Here is a 19,225-nt window from a genome sequence, read left to right as displayed (position 1 = left end):
TTTATTTATTTTTATATTCCGAGTGCCTAGCACATTGGCAAGACACAGAGTAGTTATTTAATAAATGGTGACTGACTTACTTTCTGACAAAGAATTAGGTGTATCAAGAAAACTTGAGTTCAAATCTACCCTTATACATTCTCTAGCTTGTGATTCTGGATAAGTTTGCTTAATATCTGTCTGCCTTAGTTCCTGTGTCTTGAAAAATGGTATAATAATAATAATAATAATAATACCTACCTCCTAGGGTCGTTAAGAGGATCAAATGAGATAATAATTCTGAAGTGCTTAGATAGTGCACATAGTAGGTGTTATATAGATGTTAATTATTACTATAATTTTGGAAAACTATACTCAAATAAAAAAGATGGTTGTTTAGCATCTGAATTTTCAGCGGGAGAAGCCCATTTTGCATTTTAGAGAGGGTCATGAGAGCCCACTAGTCAGTTATATCATTTGTAGGAGAATAGTAACATATAGGTAGGCAATGTAGGGGCAGCTATGTGGCTCAGTGGATAGAGTGCCAAGCATAAAGTTAGGGAGACTCCACTTCCTGAGTTCACATCTGCTGTCAAACATTTGCACTTACTAGTTTTCTAACCTTGGACCAGCCACTTAACACTGCTTGTCTCAGTTTCCTCATCTGTAAAATGAGCTGGGATTAGGAAATGGCAAACCCCTCTAGCATCTTTGCCAAGAAAACCCCAAACGGGGACCCAGAGTCAGATATGACCGAAATTACTGAAAAATAAGGCAATTTAAAGTGGACTTGAAGTGTTAAGTGTAGAGGAGGGCTAAGAGCTCTCAAAATGTAGGGACTAAAAGGCCAACAAAAACATTGCTTTTTTTTCTTTAACGAGACCCCCCACCTACATCTTATGCAGATTTTTTAAGCCATATCATCAAATTCATCCCACTTACTCAGAATAGAGGATAGAGTACTGTCCTCAGTCAGTTCAGATCCTTCCTTGAATACTAACTACCTGTGACTCCAGCCAATTCTTTCCCAGATTAATTTTCCTCTTCTATAAAATGGGCATGATAATAGCTACTGGAGAGGGTTATCAAGAGGACCAAAAGATAGAATATACATGAAAAGATTTGCCACTATAAAGTAGGACAAAGCCCTTCCGAATAATGCCAGCAGAAACCTTCCATCACTGACTCCAACATTTTGATAACATTCTGGGTGAAACAAAAACAAAAGCAAGCCTTTTGGGAAAGCATTTTTCTAATACAGTGTGGCCTGTAACTCTCAGTTCATCTCTCTCTTCCATAGTCTGCTTCTGTTTGTATTTTCTGAAGGATACTAACAGGAGTCTGAGAGCACAGAAAATGTAGGCTAAGAGGAATATAAACCACTTTCCTATTTCCCAGCTGGCAGTGGTGTCTTGTTAGCAGCAGCATCAGGGGCAGCTTTGATAGTGACCACACTATCCTCAGAGAAAAATTGATTGTGGTTGTTGTTGTGTTCCCACTGCTTTGCCCATGGGAGGTAGTTGGTTGGTTGTTTTCCTTCTTACTCAAAGTGGATCAAAATGGCGTTCCTAAGTAATATGTTTTGAATTCAGAATAAATTGTATTTAAGTGAGGAAGAGTTGCCCAAAGCCATCAGCCTCACTCTCTTCCAGAATAGGATGCAGTAGATGAACTTGGCATCTTGTCTGATCATTGCACCCCCTTATTCCCCTTTGGGAACTCCAGGAACAGCAAAATTAAATGGTCTCCACCATATTTTATCTAATTTTTAAAGATCTACTCAGTTTACCTCAGTTTCCTCATCTGTAAAATGAGCTGCAGAAGAAAATGGTAAATCATTCCAGTACCTTTGCCAAGAAAACCTCAAATGGGGTCAAGGAGATTCATACAAGACTGAATGAAACAACAGAACAACAGCCTAAAGTACAGCTTTGACTCTGACCTACCCCTTCTCACTCAACTTTGGTGGTTCCTTATTACCTTCAAGATCAGTTACAAAATCATCTAGTCAGCTTTTAGATTTCTTCCTAATTTTTCACTTCACTCTTCCCCTAATTTAATGACATTGAGCTTCTTTCTGGACCTTAAAACCTGACTGACCTTTCCCTGTGTTATAAATAAAAATTTATTTGAAGGCTTATTACTGTCTCCAGATCCCAGAATATTCTTCATCTTTACCTCTACCTCCTGGTTTTCCTCTGCTACTTTCCTTAGAGTTTTAGAGCAAATCCTACCTTCTATAAGAAGTCCTCCCTAGTTTTCTATTATTACCTCCAATTTATCCTATATTTATCTTTGCATGTTGTTACCACCATTAGAATACAAGTTCGTTGAGGTCAGGGATTGTTTCTGTCTTTTTTGTTTTTATTTTATTCTTAGGATTTAGCTCAGTGCCTGGAACAAGAAATGTTGAATAAATGATTGCTGACTTGACTAAAGTGCTCTGATTCAGTGGCTTTCAGAGAAAGGAACACTGATTATGGAGTCAAGGTTCATGTAGGTTCAGGTCTCACCTCTGCTGGGTTTTAATATGATTGAAATAGGGTTAATTTATTTATGACTTACCAGATTTTGCTAACTACTAGCACAAAAACATTTTTAACCTTGTGCCAGAGTTAAACATGAAAATCTGTTTCTTAAAGACAATAGAAGCTTCAATTTAGAAAATAACATCACTTAACTGCTCTCCTTTTAAAAAATGCTTTGCTCCAGAAATCAACACTCTTGATAATAATCGCATAAGAATAGATAGCATTAATGATGAGTTGCCTTAATCTTTTATCTATTTGCATAGTTTCCTTGTAAAAAAAATCTTACTTTTGTTTTTCTAAACTTTTTTTATTTTTTAAATTACATATAGAAACTATTTTTTGTAATTGCTTAAAACACTTATCTTTTGTCTTTGAATCAATACTAAATATTGATTCTAAGGCAGAAGAGGGGTAAGAGTTAAGCTGAGAGCTAAGAAGTTTTTGAGGTTGAATTTAAACCTGAGACCTCCTGTCTCCAGATCTTATTCTCTATCCACTGGGCCACCTAGCTGCCCCCATGGGAAGAAAGTTACTCCAGGATATTACTTTGATTAGGGAAGAATGGGGAGTCTAAAAAAAGGGGAGTTAATAGAAAGCATAAAGGAGAGGATTTGGAGTCAAATAAGCTGACTTTGAATTCTAGTTCTACTATCATGTAGTTTTGTAACCTAGGAAAACATAATTTGACATGCCTTGGCCTTGGTTTCCTCATATCCTCATATATAAAATGAGGGTCTTAGACTAATTGGCTTTTAAAATCCCTTCCATTTCTAAGGCTTCTTCCTCATGGAAAATGATCTGTTTATTTGGGAATAGGTCATTTGTTTTTGTAAATAAGAAAGAAAGAAATGACAAGTACACATGTAGCAGGGATGCTATGAATTACAAATCCGAATACACTGCAAATGATACAAAGAAAGATCAATAAATCTGCTATAAAAGTCCTTTTCTTGAATGCTAGCATTAAGCTTCTCTCCAATCCCCATGGCTGATTTTAGATCAAATATACTCTGAACTTCACAATACATGTTTTTTGATCTTGTCAAGACATGTTTTTCACTGTTTAAGAATGGAATAATTGCCTGGGTAGCTCAGTGTATTGAGAGCCAGACCTAGAGATGGGAGTTTCAAATCTGGCCTCAGACACTTCCCAGCTGTGTGACCCTGGGCAAGTCACTTAACCCCCATTGCCTCACCTTTACCACTCTTCTGCCATAGAACCAATATATACTACTGATTCTAAGATGGAAGGTAAGGGTTTAAAAAATGAAAGAATTGGCCTAAAATACTCACGGTGGCACTAAGGGAGGAAAATTTCCATAAATACCCAATCAAGGGAAAATAACAGTGGAAGGAACTCTTGGAATATTAAAAATAATTGTATCATTAAAATGAAGACACTCTGAATTTCTTTAGAGCTTAATATTCACTTCTGAATGTATTATACACACACACACACACACACACATATATATATATTACCAAGCAAGCAAAATCCAGTGATTGTCTTTTATAAATTGGATTTGAAAAACTGTGTGAAGCATAACAGAGACAATCTGTTGCAGATATTGCCCTGTAGCCCTTAGAAGAACTGTTGAAGTTTTCAGGCCCGGTTTCACTTCTCTCTTTCAGAACTGGGGATGGTGTTCTAGGTGATGGGAATTAATGGTAGGAGGATTTGAAAAGGGAAGGGGAGTGGGAGGGAGAGAAAGAGAGAGAGAACGAGAGAGAAAAAGACACAGAGACACAGAGAGGCACAGGGAGGGAGACAGAGAGAGAGACAGAGAGAGAGAAGAGGGTAAGGGAAGGAGGAAGGAAGGGAGGGAAAGAGAGAAAGAGATGGGGAAGGGGGAAAGGAGAAGGAGAAAGGAAAGAAGGAAGGAAGGAAGGAAGAAAGAAAGAAAGAAAGAAAGAAAGAAAGAAAGAAAGAAAGAAAGAAAGAAAGAAAGAAAGAAAGAAAGAAAGAAAGAAAGAAAGAAAGAAAGAAAGAAAGAAAGAAAGAAAGAAAGAAAGAAAGAAAGAAAGAAGGAAGGAAGGAAAGAAAGAAAGAAAGAAAGAAAGAAAGAAAGAAAGAAAGAAAGAAAGAAGGAAGGAAAGAAAGAAAGAAAGAAAGAAAGAAAGAAAGAAAGAAAGAAAGAAAGAAAGAAAGAGAAAGAAAGAAGGAAAAAGAAAAAGAAAGAAAGATCAAAGTATTCTTCCTGGCTCAGGGCAATTTTTACAGGCTGCTCCTTAAATTACTTCTACTGTATGATTTGCAGGATCTCTCCTTTTATCTGGAGAGCCATCTAGATCAAAACAATAACACCGGTTTTTTTTGACAACTGACTCAAAGCCTGCTCTGTTCTCAGAGTCCATCCAGTATTTCTGCTTAGTCACAGCCAGGACACCAACGAGCAGAGGGAAAGAATGAACAATTTTCAGAACCAGACTGTTCTTTTTGGCCCTTCTTAGTCAAGGCTGACGGGTGGCCCCAAAGCTATTTCTAGTATTTCTGATGTTGTGAGGATACACCAAGACATTGTCATTTCTGCCAGCATCCCCAAGGGAACATGTTGACAAGAGAAACTGATGTGATGCTAGACACATAACATGTTTCGCAGTAGCTGGAAGAATCCAAATAATTTTTTCAGCTATTGAACATCATGGATATACCAACTGGAATGGGGTAGGGGGAGCTCCACTTCTTTTCTTGCTTGTCACTGGATCATAGTTTTAAACTTTGAAACATCTTAAAGACCATCAAGTTCAACTCTCTTATTTTTACAGATGAAGTCAAGGATGGGAGTGATTAGTGCAAAGGCAATCAGAAAGCACTTACTAAGCTCTTAGTATGTGCCAGGCCCTCAGTTTAAGTGTTGAGGCTACAACAAGGTCACACTGAAAATAAATATCAGAGATCACATTTAAACTTGGACCCTCTGACCCAGTGATCTTTATTTTTTAATGATACCTTCTCTTAGGTCACTTATATGGAATCAGATAATCTTTGATGAAATCATCTAAGATGTAGAAAACACTAGTTGGTTTCTTTCTAGGCCCCTTTGTGTACTATAAGCCAAAAACATGCAACATATTTATATTCAGCAAACATCAAGGCAAGAAGAAAATAGAAAGTAGTTATTTTTTCTAATTGACATCATTTGTTTTACCCATTATTAGAAATTTGGCTGTAAAAAAGGGCCTCGTGATTTAACAAGAATTACCCTCCATGGACTTTTTGACATCATTGCTTTGGTGGGGAATTACTCCAGCCAGTCAGATCTTTCCTTCTTAAAGAGGCATTTAAGCTGGGCTTTAGGAGAGCCCTGGACAGATTTCTGAGGTTCTCTCCAATAGCACCTGATTAAGGTATCAGATCTACAGAAAAAGAACACTACAGGAAGATTTCCTTTCCACCTGCTAGTACTTCTTTCAGGCTTCCTCTATTATTTATGCCAGCTTGCTGGGCTATGAGAAAAAGGTTCTACAAATTAAAAATCCATGAGTGATTGTAGCTTATTTGAGTATCAAAATATTAATAGAATATCACACATACATCAAGCATCATCTGGTTTTTATTGATCATGAACACCTTTCCTCCAGTATTTAAAGTGTGACAAGTCACTTAGCCTCCTTGGGTCTCAGTTTACTTATCTGTAAAACCTGCAGGTTGGATGGGATAGCTCTTGGGGTCCTTTCCAGACAGCTTTAGCTCTATAATCTTTTCTCTGTTCCTAAAGATGAGCCAGGGACTGTTAATTGTCTCTAGGATAAGCTAGTAACGCTTCTATTTGACATCAAAAGTCTTTCACATTCTGGCTCTGACTTATTTTTTCAAGCCCAGCTCTCCCCTTCTCCTACTCCCACATCTAGTCAGACTTGCTTTTTAGGAGATGACATCTCCCACCTCTTTGCCTGTGTGTAAGCTGAGTCTGGAATGCAATCCTTCCAAAACTCAATTTCTTGCAACCTTAAGGTGCCTTTGGTGACTTAGACTAAGTGCCACCTGCTATGGAAGACTTTTCCTGATTTCTCCAGTTTCTAGTGCCTCACCACCATTAATTTGCATTTTCTGTATATGCATTTGTTTATATTTTTCTGTACAAATGTCATATTCTCATCAGAAAATATAAACTCCTTGAAGGCAAAGATTGCTGTATCTTTGTATCCTCAGCACCTAACATATAGGAAGTGCTTAATAAATGTTTGTAAAATTTAATTAAGATGAACTTTATGATTGAAAAAAAAGCTGATCCAGGTAATTCTGCTACAGAGAAACAATCACTGAACTCCTGGTGGTGATGAGTTCATCTGGGAAAATTATGTAGAGAGCATGGAAAATGAATGCTATTTAAACAACAGGGTCTGAGGAGTTTTCAGGAGTATTCTATGATGTAAAAATCATGGGAGAAGAAAGTATCCAGAAAAGTGACCACAATGTCAAAAAAAAAAACTGCAGAAAACCAAAGGATGAAAACTGACCCAGTATAATTGGATTTATCCATTAATAGGTTATCAAATTAACCTTTAAGAGAATCATTTTAGTAATGTGATGAGGAAATAAGGAAACAAGGATTTATTAGTATATATAATATGATATGATATGATATGATATGATATATTATATTGTATTATATTGTATTGTATTATATTATATTGTATTGTATTGTATTGTATTATATTATATTATATTATATTATATTATATTATATTATATTATATTATATTATATTATATTATATTATATTATATTATATTATATTATATTATATTATATTATATTATATTATATTATATTATATTATATTATATTATATTATATTATATTATATTATATTATATTATATTGTATTGTATTGTTCTGTATTGTATTGTATTGTGTTGTGTTGTGTTGTGTTATGTTATGTTATGTTATGTTATGTTATGTTATATTATATTATATTATATTGTATTATATTGTATTGTATTACATTACATTATATTATATTATATTATATTGTATTATATTGTATTGTATTATATTATATTATATTGTATTATATTGTATTGTATTGTATTATATTATATTGTATTATATTGTATTGTATTGTATTGTATTGTATTATATTATATTATATTATATTATATTATATTATATTATATTATATTATATTATATTATATTATATTATATTATATTATATTATATTATATTATATTATATTATATTATATTATATTATATTATATTATATTATATTATATTATATTATATTATATTATATTATATTATATTATATTATATTATATATTACATCACATCATATTATATCATATTATATTATATTATATTACATCACATCATATTATATCATATTATATCATATCATATCATATCATATCATATAGCTAGCCTCTATGCTAAACATTTAAAATATTTTCTTATTTTTATCTTTACAAAAAAAACTGGAGGGTGCTATTATTATCCTCACTTTAAAGTTGAAGAAACTAATTCAGGCAGATGTTAAGTGACTTGTCAAAATCAGGCAGCTAGAAGTGACTGACTAAGACTGGATTTGAAATCAGATCTTTCTGACTTCTGGATTTCTGGATACCTGGATGCCTGCCAGCGCTAGATTTCAAGAAGCTGGGAAATGAGATAGTAGGGGCAATGAATGTTTATGTCTTTGATAAAAAAAAAAAAACCCTTACCTTCTGTCTTGGAATCAATACTGTGTATTGGTTCCAAGGCAGAAGAGTGGTAAGGGCTAGGCAATGGGGGTCAAGTGACTTGCCCAGGGTCACACAGCTGGGAAGTGGCTGAATCCAGATTTGAACCTAGGACCTCCTCTCTCTAGGACTGGTTCTCAATCCACTGAGCCACCCAGCTGCCCCTTATGTCTTTGATTTCTTGACACTTTTCCCCATCTTTTGTCCATGTCTTTTAAAAATCTTCATTTGTCAATGATTACCCTTGTGTATTCCCATCATTTCCCCTTTAAATAGATTGCCCTTTTCTTCCTAATCAGAGTTGTTTCTATTTGTTTCTTCAGGATTTCATTTTTAAAGACTTTCACATATGTATTGTCATGACTTCTGTTCCATTCCATGGGATCCTACTGATTCTTCCTTGAACACTCCAATCTGACTTCCTAAAATCTACCTTTGGAATCAGACTAGTCTCAACCTTTCTTTCTATATTATACATTTCAAAATGGCATATTCATATGCCATTGTAGTTCCCTTCCCCTCCTCCACCAGTTCCCTTTCTTTGATAATGAAGATTTGTAATTTGTAATTTGTAAAAAGTAATTCCAATCATTGTCTATAATTGGAGCTTAATAAATATTTGTTGGAGCTGAGTTACTTTCTTCATATTTTAGAAATGAAATTAAAATATTATATGGTCTTAGATTTGAAGCATATAGATCATCTAGGATAAGCTTCTTATTTTACAGATGGGGAAACTGAGGCCATGAGAGGTCAAGCATCTTGCCCTGGGCTAGATGTCTTAAAGTCATGTCTTGAAGAAAAATATAAACCTACGTCTTTCTGACTCCTAGTCAGGAGTCCTGTCCACTGTGACAGGTTAAGTATTTATCATTTGCTTTGCTTTTGTCAGAGAAAAAGCCCAGGTAATTGAATTCTCCTATCCTTACTATATTATATCTCTGTGCCACATTTGTGACATTTTCTGAACTTCTCATCTCTTTCTTCCTTCTGTATAAATGATCTATTTTATCTGCTTTCTATTTATATAAAAATATCACTTCTATTTCTCCCTCCAAAGATTCTCTCCTAAATGAACTTTACTGCATTTCCCACCTCTGGTTCATGGATTACATTGTATGAACATATCTTTTTTTTTTATTTAAAAAGGGTTTCCTCTGTTGTGCCTGATCTCCAAGTCTAGGTTTTCTAACCTAGCAGATGTCTATAAAATGAGATGATTGGAATTGATGACATCTAAAGTTCCTTCTGGCTCTAAATATGTGATTGTATCTCATACATTTGTCAGCGGTTTTCTCCCTTCTGCTCCCTTTTCAGTTAAAAGCTCTGTTCATTCAGGTTTACAATACTCAAGATCAAAGCTTTTAACTCATTTTCTTTGTCATGGACCCTTTGGCAGTCTGGTGAAGCCTAAAGATTCCTTCTCAGAACAATGTTCCCTAATTCACAAAATAAAACACACAGGAATACAGCAGAAACTAAATATATTGAAATAAAGTAGTCCTTTGTTTAATCCAACTTCACAAATTCTTGAAATTTATCTACAGACCTTGGGATCTATGGACCCAAAATTATGTCCCCTGCTTTGGGCAGATGTATATTTTAACAATGATTATTGGGGACGTGAGTGGACTAGATTCAATTATTCAAGTATTTTAAGCTATAGGTTTAAAAAAAGTCAAAATTCTGTTCTAATATTAGGTTTTTTGTTTATATATATATATATATTTAATATTAGCTTTTCTTAATAAACTCTTCACTTGCTCAGATCCTAAAGCAGCTACTTTCATTAATCAAAAATGGTGAGAGCACTTTCTGAGCTCTTAAGGTCAGAAATCTCCAAGATTCCCACAATATGTGGTAGGCTGCTTCTGGCTGTCTCTTGTCTCCCTGTGAATCACTTAGGACTGAATTTGATAAGTTAGGAGATTTTCTGTCAGGCTCAAGATGCGTGAACTGGGAAGATAGCAAATCTACCTATAATTTCTTTTCAGGTTGATTGATAACCATTTCAATACCCTTGAAGAGAGAGTTATCAACTCTCACTACCTATTTCTTCTTCTGTCCATTACTAAGGGATCTTGTTCCTGAAGATACTTTTAGATAATAAAAGTTACTTCATCTGAGAGGGTCTAAGATCCTTACACCTTATAAGGTATATACCTTATACCTACATATAGTCAAGTGTCGAATACTCCTTTTCCTATTCAGCTTTTTAAGGTATCTTTAATCAATCCCACTATTTTCTGATACATTATATATTAGGAACTTGCTCACTAGAGCAAGCCATTTTGCTCCAAGGGATACAGAACAAGAATTTTGACTCTTTGATTATGTACAGATACAACCAGAAATTTTGGGGTGATCCCAAAGCACTTTTCCCAAAAGTCATAACTGATTGATGATTAATATAATTATATAGCAATTGAATAGGAAGTGATACCCACTCAATAGTTTTTAAAAGGAGAAACAACTTTTCTCTCTCTGTCTCTGTCTCTCTGTCTGTCTCTGCCTCTCTGTGTCTCTCTGTGTCTCTGCCTCTGTCTGTCTGTCTGTCTGTCTCTCTTTCTCTCTCTCTCCCTGACTCCATTTTTTAGGAGTCACCATGGCTCCAAGAACAGTGATTATATTGGCTTTTCTAATATGCTAATATGCAGCATCAGAATATTATGTTTCAGGTTACTGCTGCTTTTCATTTCCTTACCTGAATACAGGTGACTAAATTTTTGAGATGAATCTGCTTCTGGGGTAGCAGCATCATGAGTTCTAGGGAGTCCCTGGGTCCAAGTATTATTTGCTCAGAAAGAAAAACTCAGAGAATTGGCCACCACAAAGATGATACCTCAGATTAAAGGACTAAAAAAGTCTAAATCAAACCATAAATACTAGGAGATCAGGACTAAATAGTTGATCAGATGGAAAAGTCTCCCAGTGAAAATCAATTACCTCTTCATTTGTCCCACCCTCTATTTCATGTTTTGTTTTAAATGTCAGCCTCCCATGAAAATAGGATAAGTAATGATAGGTTACTGTTTCACATTTTAAGTATTTGTCAATGTGTGCCTATAAGTTTTCCCATTTTATACATTCCTTTGATGTCAAAGAAAATAAATAACCATGCTTATTACTTTTGTACACTAAGTACCTCTATATAAATAACCTTAACATTCCTTTTTGGGGGTTCCTAGATTTCAGCCATTCCTAAAGTTTTAGAGATTTACCCCAGAATTCTCTTCTTGGTGTGTATTTGTGAGGGGGGGTTGGAGGGAGATAATGAGCCAAAATGTTCCATAAAAGCCTGAATTCTCTCTTTGGGATCAAGTTACCTGAGAACTGAACCAAGTCCATGAGTTCAGAACTGAGGTGCCTCAGAGGGAAGAGAACCATTGTACCTTTTCAAGGCATCTTCTGCCCCTTTAGATTTTTTTTTGTTTGTTTTCTCTTTGAAGGACCTCTCTATACTATTCGAAGAAAATTTCAACATCCTTTTGGCTCTCATGCCTTCAGGAAGAGGTTCTCAGTTCTCTCCTCCAAATAGTGGTAACTCATCAGAAATTCATTATGGTGAACTCTGATGACAAATTGTTTTACCCATTCATGATATCAGGGGACTCAGCCACAGGAGACTGTTGAATGAGGCTTTATTTACTTATAGCAGGCTTTTTGACTTTTAGGTATGATAACTAACTTGTTCAATTCCCTTTAATTGGCAATTAGCAAATACAGGACAAGCCCCAATATAAAGATTCATTGCTCTTAGTTATCCTCTGTGAGAAGGTCTGAAGTAGAAATATAATTATCTGATATTTTGCTTATCTTTCAGATACTGCTTCCTCTCTCTCTCTCTCATCTCTCTCTCTTTCTCTCTCTCTGATCTCTCTCTCTCTCTCTCTCCCTCTCTCTCTCTCTCCGTCTCTCTCTCTCTCCGTCTCTCTCTCTTTCTCTCTCTCTCTCTCTGATCTCTCTCTCTCTCTCTCTCTCTCTCTCTCTCTCTCTCTCTCTCTCTCTCTCTCTCTCTCCCTCTCTCTCTCTCTCCGTCTCTCTCTCTTTCTCTCTCTCTCTCTCTCTGATCTCTCTCTGATCTCTCTCTCTCTCTCTCTGATCTCTCTCTCTCTCTCTCTCTCTCTCTCTCTCTCTCTCTCTCTCTCTCTCTCTCTCTCTCTCTCTCTCTCTCTCTCCCTCTCTCTCCGTCTCTCTCTCTTTCTCTTTCTCTCTCTCTCTCTCTCTCTCTCTCTCTCTCTCTCACAGTGCCAGACTTCATATATCACCCCTTACCTCTTCTTGGTTGTTATTTCTTTCTCCTGTGACCTTTGTCTGGAAAAACAAAACTATCTTATGTAACATCCTTCCATATGCCAGTGTGTGCATTTCTATATGTCATCCATCCATCATACCTGAGACAGAATTGTGTTCAGACATTTACTGTGTGAATATGGACAAATGCCTAAGCTCTTTCCGCCTCAGTTTCAGCATCAGTGAAATGGAAATAACAGTAACACTAACTCAGAGGAATGTTATGAGATTATGTAAATGCTATCTAAGGATATATTAGGAAACATTTAATAACCTCTTCTATAAAAATCAGGACACACTTTTAAATTTAATCTGCATTATTGCCATGTTCCCTATCACTTTTAAGTCTAATTAAGCAAAAAATAAAGTCCTGATTTGTAGCATTCAGGGTATAAATGCCTACATGAAAGATTTAATGACCTGCTTTTGAGAGCCTGTATGAGTTGACTCCAGCAAACCCTTGATGATGACAATCATCATCATCTTCATTATTTCCTCAGCAATTCTAATGAAGAGGGTCCCTTAATTTTGAGTGAGGTTCTGGGTAGCAGGGTTTAGTTTCAAGAAGAGCAGAGTACCTCAAGGAGAGTCAGAAGAGTGAAAATGAAACACTAGCTTTATTGAGATGAAGGCTACCAGGATTCATGGTTGGTCCTGTGCTGCTTAATACTGTTATCAATGACTTGCTTAATAAAGGTATGGACCATCATTATTATCCATGTGCAACTGACACAAAATGGGGATGGATTATTGGATGACATAAAGATATGAAAAGATAGCTATAGGACTTTGCAGTTATATATGACATTGGATAGAATTGGACAAGATGAAATTTCACAGGTAATTGATTATATTTAGAATATACGTGGGTAAAAAAATAGTTTCACAAGTGAAAAACAGAAAAAGGTGGCAAGGTAATGTGAGAAATTGAAGGGATTAGGGCAGCAAGTGCTTAATTGTGGGAATTGAGTGAACCACAATGGTTCCAGCTTGTTACTTGATTCTAGATCTAGCTTACTTCTCATTCTGTTCATTTATGGCTCTAGTCCAATTTCTGCCCTGTGAGAAAAGTTTATTCAATTGTGAAAAAAAGGGAGAAAACCTAAGTGTACTGTTTGAACCTACCCCTATATAACTGGGAGACTGAACCACCTGCACCTGCTGTTCAGAGACCTAGCTTATTATGTTGACCAGAAACACAATCCTATCCTAAAATGGATGTAAGAAGTTTTCTCATAATTGTATATCTGAAAACTGACCCCATGATCAATCCATTATTATTTCTATATTTTTTGATTGTTTACAGATACTTAGAGCATTAAGGACATCTATTTTCCTGAATTAATGGAATTTCACCTGTTTACTCTCTCCTCTTTTCTTGGAAAATTCCTAATCTTTCATCTAATTAAATATCAAGTTACCTAATGTTATATTTTTCCTTTTAATTAATTCCTAATTAATAGTTGTTGTTATTTTATTAATTGGTTTTGACATAAAAAAGTCTGTCTCCCCCTCTATTTGGGGTTCAGAACTATGCTGAGGAAGGGGTCTGGTCCTGATTTGCTGTGTAATTGACATTCATTGCTTAATAAATTGGTGTGTTCAGAAGATCCAAATTTTGTTTCCTCAGTTATTACATCTTTTACATGTTACAATAACAATTTTCCAGAAAAAAAATGAATTAAGAGTTTTAATGGATTACAAGATCATATGTGTCAATTATGATGTGGCAAACAAAAAAAATATCTTGTGATATAAGTTGCATTAACAGAGGAGTATCTGAGACAAAGAAGGTGATCATCCCATAGTATTCCTCCCTAATCAGATCATATCTGGAGCATTATTTACAAATTCTGAGCATTGTATTTTAAGAAGGATATTCATAAGCTCACAGGCATCTAGAAGAGAATGAGTAGGCTGGGGAAAGAATTGAAGACATAGTATACAAAAATATAATTTAAAAATCAGAGATGGAAAAAGAAGATTTGGAGGAGAGGAAGAAGCATATCCAAGTATTTCAAAGATAATCTGGTAGAAGAGGGAACAGATTTCTGGCTCAAGTGTAGACTAAAGACCAATGGCTAGAAACTGCAGAAAAGTAGATTCTTGGCTCAACAAGATAAGGAAAAGCTAACAATTATAACTATTTATATATTCAACACCTTGTAGTATGTTATTTGACTTTTAAAGTCTTCAAATGAAGGATAGAACAACTTCTTGAAGATCTTCTAGAGGCAATTTTTAATCAGATGTATATTAGACTAAATAGCTCCCCACATTGTGTTCTGTGAATTATCTCTGTTGGTCAAAATCCTCTCCCTTCAGGACTGGTGCAAATGCTATTTTCTCTATGAAACTCTCCCCATCCTTCCAGCTACAAAAGATCTCAACTTCCTTGACTTTGTCATTCCATATGTATTTAAGTATATGCTAACAAATTGGAGTTATTGTTTTATATACCTCTGGTGGCCTCTATCCCCCATACTGTATGGTCCTTGCTGGCAAGGATTATATTATTTTTCATTCTCCAGTACACTACCCTGGACATAGTGAGCACAATACACAATTTATCAAATTGAAATTTTCTGTTTATTGTGGGGACCCAAATATTTTATTTTCATAAAATATCTTACATATTGGTATCACCCAGTTTAAGTACCAAAAAAAACCCCAAAACAAATGACAATTATTTCCTTTTCCTACATATTCACTTAACCCCAATGACAGCACTTAGCAACAAAAACCACAACAAACAAAAATCAATGAAACTTAATAATGAAACTTAAACTGTTTCCTTAGCCACAAAATCAAATGGTTCTAATGTCCTTTCCAACACCGAATTCTGTCCTACTCATGTTCTTAGCACAGAGATTATCACACTTTTTGTTCTTCATATCATTTCACAAGCTTAAAGTTTATTGATGACCTCTCTCCCTAGAGGCGTCTGTTAGTGTAGGGCATACATTTCCATATTTACTATATCAGATATCAATACATCTTAATATTACTTTTCAAATAGTTTTGACTTCATGGATGTTCTAGAGTGGCACCAGTGACACCCAGACCATATTTTAAGAACCAATGGTTTAGAACAATCATCATTGTTGCTGCTATTTGGTATTGGACCTGTACTTTTACTGGTGAAGGGGATCCTCAGTAATTTATAGATTTAGTTAGTTACTCATTAACAATGAGAGGTTGAATTACCCATAGCTATAAAGTTAATATATGTGAGAGGTTGGCCTGAAACCCAACTATTTCTGACTCTACAGTCTCCTATCTTCTTGGTTCTCGTTTTACCCCTGGTAACTACTCCAGATAGGATTTTAAATTGTATGCATGTTATTCTGTTTTGTCTTATTTAACACTCATAATGTGTTTGTATATTGTTTTAAATTTTTCGTGGAGAACAGCAGGGACATAAGGGAAATAATGCTGACTCTGATGCTCTACTTGACAATGGGTAAGTCCTGCTGATTCTCTGAGCCAGCTTCCTCTAGAAATAAAATGGGTATTATAATACCTGCACTATTTACCTCAACAGATTTGTTGCCAGGAAAGCATCATGAGCTTATAGTATTAAAATTATGTCTGTTTGTAGACTTCAGATTTCTAATTGTGTGCATTGAAGGATGGTCTCTCTTATAGAATTGTAAGAATTTGTTTACATACGGCTCTTTCATTAAAAAAGAAACTTTTATTGCTTTTTTGACATTGTCTCCTTTCACAGAGAAATAAAGGACTCTGCGTCTGTCATTTGATCTCTTTCCTTTTGGCCATCAACCATGGTCTTTAACATGGGTTTATAGCAAGGATTCTTAACCAGGGAACTGTGACCTTTAAAAAAATAGATAAACTCTGTAATCTTCTATATTTTATTGGATTCATTTAAAATATTATTCTGAGACAGTTTTATAAATTCACCAGGCTGACAAAGGAAAAAAAAAACCCTCCTTTCAAGAGTTAGGGCTTCCCAGGACTTTAGAGGTAATTCTGACCAACTGAGGTTAATTGAGGTTAAGCCTATGGTCCAATGTCACACAGTACTGATATGCTTTCTACTATTTTTATGCATTATCTCACACAGTTTTGGTTGTAGGTAGCATTGTTGCTTGTTTTTCTGGGGAAAGTTTGGGGAGAAAAAGGAGAACTACAATGGTAGATATGAAAAGAACTAGAACAGTTCAGTGTTTTGTTATTGTTTCAGTCATGTCTGACTCTGTGTGAACCCATTGGGAGTTTTCTTGGCACAGAAAGTAGAGTGGTTTGCCATTTCCTTCTCCAGTTTATTTTATAGATAAGAAAACCGAGGCAAACAGTGTTAAGTGACTTGCCCAGGGTCACACAACTATTAAATGTCTAAGGCTAGATTTGAACTCAGGAAGATGACTCTTCCTGACATCAGATCTGGTATTCCTTTCACTAACTGTCCTAAGGTATTTGAGGTTGTGTGCAAATATCATTAAGTGACTAAAGATTTGTCAGGGCAAGTGTTGGCTGTATCCAAGTTAGATATGTATTTAATGTAAATGTTGGACTTTAGTCAGGATAAAAGTCACAACTCTGGGGTACTGCAAGAATCTATCTTTGTATTATCTATCGAAGCCAAGCCTGAGGAATGGAAGAATCACCAACTCCCAAAACTTTAGGAAAGAAGAGAATTGACAACCCCGTTCATGATAAAAACTGAAAACGAACAACTTTCTACCCATTTTCTTACCATTCTTTTGAATTGCAGCTTCTCCTCGCTTAAATGTTTCCAACTTTTGGTGCAGTTTCAGGACAAAGAGACTCAGAAATATCTGGGAAGTTAATATCAGTAGGAGAAAAAAAGCTTGACAGGACCACTGGGTCTGACAGCAGGGTGAAAACTTCTTAGCACTTTGACTTCTTGAGTGTGGTTTCCTGCAGAAATATAGACAATGTGTTATATTAATTAACTTGGAGGTACTCTGTACCCTTGCAGCTAGAGCACAGCTGTATTTCCTTCCAGTCAACTGTAAAACTACTTTAGACATATAATATGTATAAAGAAAAAATATTGCAAAATAGAATAAATTGAATTTCTTCTCCAGGCAGCAGAGGTATGAGTTGAAATGTATAATTTAGAGATGATTGCATACAAATATTTTTATACATTTGATAGTTAATTAAAATTGCTATTATAGGAATTTTGTGTCCATATGTATATACTGATACTGTAGATGAGGTTAGATATTATTATGGTCAATAGAAAGTGATCATTTCGATGGCTATTGGGCAGTTCAATAGGGCAGAAATCCATTTTTTTCCCCAAATCTGTCCGGTACTTTATTATGTATTATAACTTTATTATCTAAGATTTAACAAACACAACTCTTTCCCTGAACAAAGAAGCATGGGAAGATGCCTTTGTTTGCTTTTTTCTTTACAAATGTGTTATATTATCTCTGTGAAGTTCATTCAAATAAATTAGAACTTTGTGTGTGTGTGTGTGTGTGTGTGTGAGAGAGAGAGAGAGACAGAGACAGAGACAGAGACAGAGACAGAGACAGAGGGACAGAGAGAGAGAGAAAGAGAGAGAGAGAGAAAAAAAAAGGAGAAAGAAAGAGAGAAGAAAAAGAAGAGAGAAGAAAAGAGTAAGAGAGAAGAGAAAGACACATATATAAAACTGTAATGATGAAATTTTAATAAAGAGTGTGGCCATTTCTCTGAGTATAATACCATTTATTAATTGAACATGTGCTCTGTTAACAAAGGACATGCCAATCATATGTGATTCTGTGAGGAAAGATACCAAATAAGGAGCCAACAAAGTCTCAAACTAAGTTGTATCTTCCTTCTGATTGACCTGACAGTACAAAATCTGGACCTCCCCTGGCCATCCCAATTGATGGATATTTTAATGAGGAGGCATACTTAAAGATCTCATCTTCTTCCTTATTAATTCCCCACAGGGAGGGGAAGGACTATCCCTCAGGTGTGACTGACCATTAGTTTCCTTCTTACGTCATCCTTCTCTGGTTCTTTAGTGAATAGAATGTCAGCTAGTTTATGAAACCCAGCTTTCTCCAGCAGTTTTTAGCTAGAAAAATATAAGTTGTCTCAATTAGGTTTTCAATGGCTATTTCCCCTATTATAGACCCTGTAGCCCCAAATCTGGATTAGAAGTCTTGCAAGGACAAAAGGGGATGAGATTGCAAAGCCCCTGGGGAGGCTGGATTCTTTCTTATAGATAAAGAGTAGAGGGAGAAGCTGGGTAGCTCAGTGGATTGAGAACCAGGCCTAGAGTTGGGAGGTCCTAGGTTCAAATCTGGGAAAGGGTTCAATTAGTAGTTTCTGATGAATGATTAGACTATTTATTTGCAATGCTTTAATTTTTTAAGGTAATGTTTAAAATTTATTATTTCACATTTTTAAAAAAATTTAACTTGTTCTGATTCATGAACACTTTGCTTGTTGGCATCAGCTTTTGAATACATCTTTAATACCTTCATAATTTATTAAATCCTAAATTCTTCAGTTCAGCATTATTCTGATCTTACTTTTTCTTTTTTATTGTTAATGTTGGTATATTGATATGTTTCCTTTAAGTTTTTCAGTGGAAAGTCAATTTTAGTTTCTCATTTTCAGTGATGTTGGATTTTAGCTCTTTAATTTGCCTCTGAATAGTTTCAGCTTTTTTTTTTCTTTTGGTATTGATAACAAATATTTTAATGTATTTGTATTTTATACCCATTAATATTGGTGTGATCTG

The sequence above is a fragment of the Monodelphis domestica genome, chromosome 6, assembly GCF_027887165.1.
Source record: "Monodelphis domestica isolate mMonDom1 chromosome 6, mMonDom1.pri, whole genome shotgun sequence".
Classification (NCBI taxonomy): Eukaryota; Metazoa; Chordata; class Mammalia; order Didelphimorphia; family Didelphidae; genus Monodelphis; species Monodelphis domestica.
Note: the sequence above shows the minus strand (reverse complement) of the source record.